This window comes from Phasianus colchicus, chromosome 32 (genome assembly GCF_987193195.1).
Source record: "Phasianus colchicus chromosome 32, bPhaCol1.hap1.1, whole genome shotgun sequence".
NCBI lineage: Eukaryota > Metazoa > Chordata > Aves > Galliformes > Phasianidae > Phasianus > Phasianus colchicus.
This window is the reverse complement of record NC_143467.1, coordinates 2,519,313-2,527,269: the sequence shown is the minus strand read 5'-3', so window position 1 is coordinate 2,527,269 and position 7,957 is coordinate 2,519,313. Positions and strand designations below refer to the sequence as shown.

The 7,957-nt window shown below is 55.6% G+C and overlaps 1 protein-coding gene across 1 annotated transcript in view; it reads left to right on the top strand.

Moving 5' to 3' along the window:
• The first annotated feature begins 1,404 nt into the window (after window positions 1-1,404).
• LOC149914051 (dual specificity tyrosine-phosphorylation-regulated kinase 1B-like) overlaps window positions 1,405-7,957 on the top strand; it is a 44,634-nt gene continuing 38,081 nt past the window's right edge. Inside the window, exon 1 of the mRNA XM_090127966.1 lies at window positions 1,405-1,563. The gene's annotated coding sequence lies outside the window, so the exon portion shown is untranslated. The remainder of the gene's footprint in view (window positions 1,564-7,957) is intronic.

The window sequence follows — 7,957 nt, the reverse complement described above, 5'->3', positions numbered from 1 at the left end:
GAAGGGAAAAAGAATAAAAAGAGGAGGGGTTGTGGTTGGGGGGGGGTGTTAATTGGGTTAATTAATTGCACTCGGGTAATTGGGGGGCATTAATTACCCCCTATGGGGTCAGATTCGTTAGTGGGGGGCGTTAATTATTCCTTATGGTGGGAGATTCATTAATAGGGGTGGATTAATTACCCTCCTTGGGGTCTGATTCATTACTGAGTGGGGTTAATTAATTGCCCACAGGGGTAATTGGGGTTATTAATTACCCCCTATGGGGTCAGATTCATTAGTGGGGGCGTTAATTACTCCCTGTGTTGGCAGATTCGTTACTAGAAGGGGTTAATTATTCCATATGGGGTCTGAATCATTATTGAGAGGGGTTAATTAACTGCCCCCAGGGGTAATTGGGGTTATTAATTACCCCCTATGGGGTCAGATTCATTACTGGAAGGCATTAATTATTCCCTATGTGGTCAGATTCATTACTGGAAGGCATTAATTATTCCCTATGGGGTCTGATTCATTACTGAGTGGGGTTAATTAATTGCCCCCAGGGGTAATTGGGGGTCATTAATTACCCTCCTTGGGGTCTGATTCGTTACTGGGAGTCATTAATTACCAGCTATGAGGTCAGATTGATTACTGAGAGGGGTTAATTAACTGCCCCCAGGGGTAATTGGGGTTATTAATTACCCCCTATGGGGGCAGGTTCATTACTGAGGGTGGTTAATTACTCTTTTTGGGGTCAGATTCATTACTCGGGAGGCTTAATTGGCCCCTGTGAGGGCAGATTCATTATCTGGGAGGGGTAATTAACCCCTGTTCTGAGGCAGATTCATTACCGGGGGCGTAAATTACCCCTTTTGGAGGCAGATTCGTTACCTGGAAGTGCTAATTAAACCCTTTGGGGGAAGATTGGGTACCTTGGGGGTCTTAATTACCCATTGAGATCATTAAGGGGGTCTTAATTACCCCAAATACTCCTCTTGAGGGTTAATTATCCCTGTGGAGGGGCGCTCTCGTTACCGCACAGTGTTAATTACCCCCCAGGGGGCGTGGCCTACGCGAAAGGGGCGGGGCCTACGCGAAAGGGGCGTGGTTTCCTGAGATGAGGGCGGGGCTTTAGAGGAGGGGGCGTGGTTTGTCGCGTAGCCCCGCCCCCTTCTCCACCCACACTGTGGTGCGGTCTGCGCCGCTCCTTTCTGCGCATGCGCCCCGCCCGCGGCGCCCTTCCCCTCTCCCTTGGGCGGGGCGGGGGCCGGCGCACGGTGGTGACGTAGTAGAGGCGTGGGCGGGAAGAAGATCGCCGCTCTTTACTCCTATTGGCCGTTTTCCGACGCTACCCCATTCCGATTGGTTCAAACCTTCAAGCGCGCTGAGCGGGTGGGAGGAGCCGCGCATGCGCTTTAGCGCCGGCGGCGGTTTGTTGTGGCCGCCATTTTCTGTGGCATTACTGGGAAATCCCCGGGGCGCCGCCGCCGGACCTCCGGCCCCGGCCCGGCCCGGCCCGGCCCTGGCCCCGGGCAGGCCTAAACCTCCCGACCGCCTCCGTTCTGCGCAACGCCGCCGCCTCAGGTGAGAGCGTTCTTAAGGCTGGGCCTTGCCGGCTTCCTGTGAGGCCTTTCCCTGCAGCCGGGCTTCCCCTTCCTCTCTTTCCCCTCCCCCACCCCCCCCCAGTTTACCTCAGGGCCGGGCCGGGGTTCGTTCTGCGGTTCTTTGGTCTTTTGAGGAGGAGTTGGGGCTGATTTGGGACCTGTGATGTCAGTGTGTGACTTCTAGCATGGCTGGAAGGAACTCAGAGCCAGTTTGGGTCACTTTGGAGTAATATGGAGCCCTCAGGACCAGTATGGGTCAGCCAGGACCAGTATGGAGCCCTCAGGACCAGTATGGGTCAGCCAGGACCAGTATGGGTCTCTTTGGACCAGTAAGGATCAAACAGGACCAGTATGGGTCTCTTTGGACCAGTATGGATCAGACAGGACCAGTATGGGTCTCTTTGGACCAGTATGGGTCTCTTTGGACCAGTATGGATCAGACAGGACCAGTATGGGTCTCTTTGGACCAGTAAGGATCAGACAGGACCAGTATGGGTCTCTTTGGACCAGTATGGATCAAACAGGACCAGTATGGGTCTCTTTGGACCAGTATGGATCAGACAGGACCAGTATGGGTCTCTTTGGACCAGTATGGATCAGACAGGACCAGTATGGGTCTCTTTGGACCAGTATGGGTCTCTTTGGACCAGTATGGATCAGACAGGACCAGTATGGGTCTCTTTGGACCAGTATGGATCAGACAGGACCAGTATGGGTCTCTTTGGACCAGTAAGGATCAGACAGGACCAGTATGGGTCTCTTTGGACCAGTAAGGAGCCCTCAGGACCAGTATGGGTCTCTTTAGACCAGTATGGGTCAGCCAGGACCAGTATGGATCAGCCAGGACCAGTATGGGTCTCTTTGGACCAGTATGGGTCTCTTTGGACCAGTATGGGTCTCTTTAGACCAGTATGGAGCTCTCAGGACCAGTATGGGTCACTTTGGACCAGTATGGGTCTCTTTAGACCAGTATGGATCACCCTGGACTGGTACAGAGCCCTCAGGACCAGTATGAATCAGACAGGACCAGTATGGGTCATTCGGCACCAGTATGGAGTCGTCAGGACCAGCATGGATCAGTTTGGACCAGTATGGGTCACCCTGGACCGGTACAGAGTTCTCAGGACTAGTATGGATCAGACAAGACCAGTATGGGTCACTTTGGACCAGTATGGGTCTCTTTAGACCAGTATGGGTCACCCTGGACCGGTACAGAGCTGTCAGGACCAGTATGGGTCTCTTTGGACCAGTAAGGATCAGACAGGACCAGTACGGGTCTCTTTGGACCAGTACGGGTCTCTTTGGACCAGTATGGGTCAGCCATGACCAGTATGGGTCTCTTTAGACCAGTATGGATCAGACAGGACCAGTATGGGTCACCTGGACCGGTACAGAGCTGTCAGGACCAGTATGGGTCTCTTTGGACCAGTATGGGTCTCTTTGGACCAGTATGGGTCAGCCAGGACCAGTATGGGTCTCTTTGGACCAGTATGGGTCACCCTGGACTGGTACAGAGCCCTCAGGACCAGTATGAATCAGACAGGACCAGTATGGGTCACTCGGAACCAGTATAGGCTGCTTGGGACCAGTATGGATCACCCAGGAGTGGTACAGAGCCCTCAGGACCAGTATGGATCAGATAGGATCAGTATGGGTCTCTTTAGACCAGTATGGATCAGACAGGACCAGTATGGGTCAGCCAGGACCAGTATGGGTCTCTTTAGACCAGTAAGGATCACCCAGCACCAGTATGGACTCCTCAGGACCAGTATGGGTCTCTTTGGACCAGTAAGGATCAGACAGGACCAGTATGGGTCTCTTTGGACCAGTATGGGTCACCCTGGACTGGTACAGAGCCCTCAGGACCAGTATGAGTCAGACAGGACCAGTATGGGTCTCTTTGGACCAGTATGGGTCTCTTTGGACCAGTATGGATCACCCAGGACCGGTACAGAGCCCTCAGGACCAGTATGGATCTCATTGGACCAGTATGGATCTCATTGGACCAGTATGGATCTCATTGGACCAGTATGGATCAGACAAGACCAGTATGGGTCTCTTTGGACCAGTATGGGTCACCCAGCACCAGTATGGACTCCTCAGGACCAGTATGGATCTCTTTAGACCAGTATGGGTTACCTTGCACCAGTATGGACTCCTCAGGACCAGTATGGGAGACCCAGGACCAGTTTGGGTCACCTGACACCAGTAAGGAGCCCTCAGGACCAGTATGGATCAGACAGGACCAGTATGGGTCACTCGGCACCAGTATGGAGCCCTCAGGACCAGTATGGATCTCTTTAGACCAGTATGGGTCACCCGGCACCAGTATGGACTCCTCAGGACCAGTATGGGAGACCCAGGACCAGTTTGGGTCACTTGTCACCAGTATGGAGCCCTCAGGACCAGTATGGGTCACCCGGCACCAGTATGGACTCCTCAGGACCAGTATGGGAGACCCAGGACCAGTTTGGGTCACCTGACACCAGTATGGACTCCTCAGGACCAGTATGGGAGACCCAGGACCAGTTTGGGTCACTTGTCACCAGTATGGAGCCCTCGGGACCAGTATCGGTCAGACTGGCCCAGTATGGAGCCCTCAGGACCAGTATGGGTCAGACAGGACCAGTATGGGTCACCTGACACCAGTATGGAACCCTCAGGACCAGTATGGGTCACCCAGGACCAGTATGGAGCCCTCAGGACCAGTATGATTCCCCCAGTCCCATTTAGATCCACCTGATCCTCCCAGTATCCATCTCTCCCAGTCCCAGTATGACCCTGCCAGGACCTGTATGGCTCTCCCAGTCCCAGTATGACCCTGCCAGGACCTGTATGGCTCTCCCAGTATGACCCTGCCTGGACCAGTATAGCTCTCCCAGTCCCAGTATGACCCTGCCAGGACCAGTCTAGCTCTCCCAGTCCCAGTATGACCCTGCCAGGACCAGTATGGCTCTCCCAGTCCCAGTATGACCCTGCCAGGACAAGTATGGCTCTCCCAGTATGACCCTGCCAGGACCAGTATAGCTCTCCCAGTATGACCCTGTCAGGACCAGTCTAGCTCTCCCAGTCCCAGTATGACCCTGCCAGGACCTGTATAGCTCTCCCAGTCCCAGTATGACCCTGCCAGGACCTGTATAGCTCTCCCAGTATGACCCTCCCATCCCCGCCCCCAGTTCCCCAATCCCGCTCTGCTATTGGCTGCCGATGGAGGGCGGCCAGCCAATAGGGAGCCTGTTGCTATGGCAGGATGGGCAGAGTGGAGACGCCGGGGTTTTGATGGTGGGGGGGGGGGGGGGGGGGGGAGTACCAGAGCCCAATGGGTTCAATCTGACCCCCAGTGATGGGGGAGGGAGGCCCAAATTTGGGGGGGGGGGGCACATATTGTTCACTTTGAGCCCCACTGATGGGGGGGCACTGAGATTTGGGGGGGGCCACTGAGATTTGGGGGGGGGGGGGAACCCATATTGTTCACTCTGGGCCCTACTGATGACAGTGGGGGGGGGGGGCATCCATCGTGTTCACTTTGAGCCCCACTGATGGGGGGGGGCACCTATATTTAGGGGGGGGCATTGTTCACTTTGAGCCCCATTGATGGGGGGACACCCAGATTTGGGGGGGGGGGATCTGATATTGGGGGGGGGGGGGACACATATTGTTCACTTTGAGCCCCACTGATGGGGGGGGAGGTACTGATATTTTGGGGGGGGGGGGGGGCGCCTATATTTGGGGGGGGGGGCACATATTGTTCACTTTGAGCCCCACTGATGGGGGGGCACCGAGATTTGGGGGGGGGGCATTGTTCACTTTGAGTCCCACTGATGGGGGGGGGCACCTATATTTGGGGGGGGGGGCATTGTTCACTTTGAGCCCCATTGATGGGGGGACACCCAGATTTGGGGGGGGGATCTGATATTTGGGGGGGGGACACCCATACTGTTCACTTTGAGCCCCACTGATGTGGGGGGGAGGTACTGGTATTTTGGGGGGGGGGGTGCCTATATTTGGGGGGGGGGCACATATTGTTCACTTTGAGCTCCATTGATGGGGGGGCACCCAGATTTGGGGGGGGGATCTGATATTTGGGGTGGGGGGGCACAAATTGTTCACTTTGAGCCCCACTGATTGGGGGGGGCACCTATATTTGGGGGGGGGGGCATTGTTCACTTTGAGCCCCATTGATGGGGGGCACCCAGATTTGGGGGGGGGACACACATATTGTTCACTTTAAGCCCCACTGATGGGGGGGCACTGAGATTTGGGGGGGGGCACTGATATTTGGGGGGGGGGGGAACCTGTATTGTTCACTCTGGGCCCTACTGATGACAGTGGGGGGGGGGGGGGCATCCATCGTGTTCACTTTGAGCCCTACTGATGGGGGGGGGCACCTATATTTAGGGGGGGGCATTGTTCACTTTGAGCCCCATTGATGGGGGGGCACTGAGATTTGGGGGGGGGGATCTGATATTGGGGGGGGGGACACATATTGTTCACTTTGAGCCCCACTGATGATGGGGCACCCAGATTTGGGGGGGGGGGCACCCATATTGTTCACTCTGGGCCCTACTGATGACAGTGGGGGGGGGGGGGGGCACCCATATTGTTCACTTTGAGCCCCACTGATGGGGGGGGGCACCTATATTTGGGGGGGGGCATTGTTCACTTTGAGCCCCATTGATGGGGGGGCACCCAGATTTGGGGGGGGGGATCTGATATTTGGGGGGGGGGACACCCATACTGTTCACTTTAAGCCCCACTGATGTGTGGGGGAGGTACTGATATTTTGGGAGGGGGGGCGCCTATATTTGGGGGGGGGGCATTGTTCACTTTGAGCCCCATTGATGGGGGGCACCCAGATTTGGGGGGGGATCTGATATTTGGGGGGGGGGGGACACATATTGTTCACTTTGAGCCCCACTGATGGGGGGGCACCCAGATTTGGGGGGGGGGATCTGATATATGGGGGGGGGGGGACACACCCATACTATTCACTTGAGCCCCACTGATGTGGGGGGGAGGTACTGATATTTTGGGGGGGGGGGGTGCCTATATTTTGGGGGGGGCACAAATTGTTCACTTTGAGCTCCAATGATGGGGGGGCACCCAGATTTGGGGGGGGATCCGATATTTGGGGTGGGGGGGCACAAATTGTTCACTTTGAGCCCCACTGATTGGGGGGGGCACCTATATTTGGGGGGGGGGGCATTGTTCACTTTGAGCCCCATTGATGGGGGGCACCCAGATTTGGGGGGGGGACACACATATTGTTCACTTTGAGCCCCACTGATGGGGGGGCACCGAGATTTGGGGGGGGGCACTGATATTTGGGGGGGGGGAACCTGTATTGTTCACTCTGGGCCCTACTGATGGGGGGGGGCACCTATATTTGGGGGGGGGGGGCATTGTTCACTTTGAGCCCCATTGATGGGGGGGCACCGAGATTTGGGGGGGGGGATCTGATATTTTGGGGGGGGGACACAAATTGTTCACTTTGAGCCCCACTGATGATGGGGCACCCAGATTTGGGGGGGGGGGGGCACCCATATTGTTCACTCTGGGCCCTACTGATGACAGTGGGGGGGGGGGGGGGCACCCATATTGTTCACTTTGAGCCCCACTGATGGGGGGGGGCACCTATATTTAGGGGGGGGGCATTGTTCACTTTGAGCCCCATTGATGGGGGGCACCCAGATTTGGGGGGGGGGACACACATATTGTTCACTTTAAGCCCCACTGATGGGGGGGCACTGAGATTTGGGGGGGGGCACTGATATTTGGGGGGGGGGAACCTGTATTGTTCACTCTGGGCCCTACTGATGACAGTGGGGGGGGGGGGGCACCCATATTGTTCACTTTGAGCCCCACTGATGGGGGGGGGGCACCTATATTTGGGGGGGGGCATTGTTCACTTTGAGCCCCATTGATGGGGGGGCACCCAGATTTGGGGGGGGGGGGCACTGATATTTGGGGTGGGGAACCCGTATTGTTCACTCTGGGCCCTACTGGTAACAGTGGGGGGGCGGGAGGGGGGGGGAATCTTAATTACCCCCAGTCTTAATTACCCCAAATAATAAGAGTGGGATTTTCTTTCTGTGTGTTCACTCTGGGCCCTACTGATGGCCAAGAATTGGTCCTAATTACCTTCAATCTTAATGACCCCAATCTTAATTACTCCAAAGGCTGAGAGTGGGATTTTCCCTCTGTGTGTTCACTCTGGACCCTACTAATGACTGCCAGTCCTAACGAACCCCAATCTTAATTACCCCAGAGAATAAGAATGGGGTTAATTCTATGTCTGTTCACTCTGAACCCTACTGATGGCCGATTGATCCTAATTACCTTCAATCCTAATGACTCCAATCTTAATTACCCCA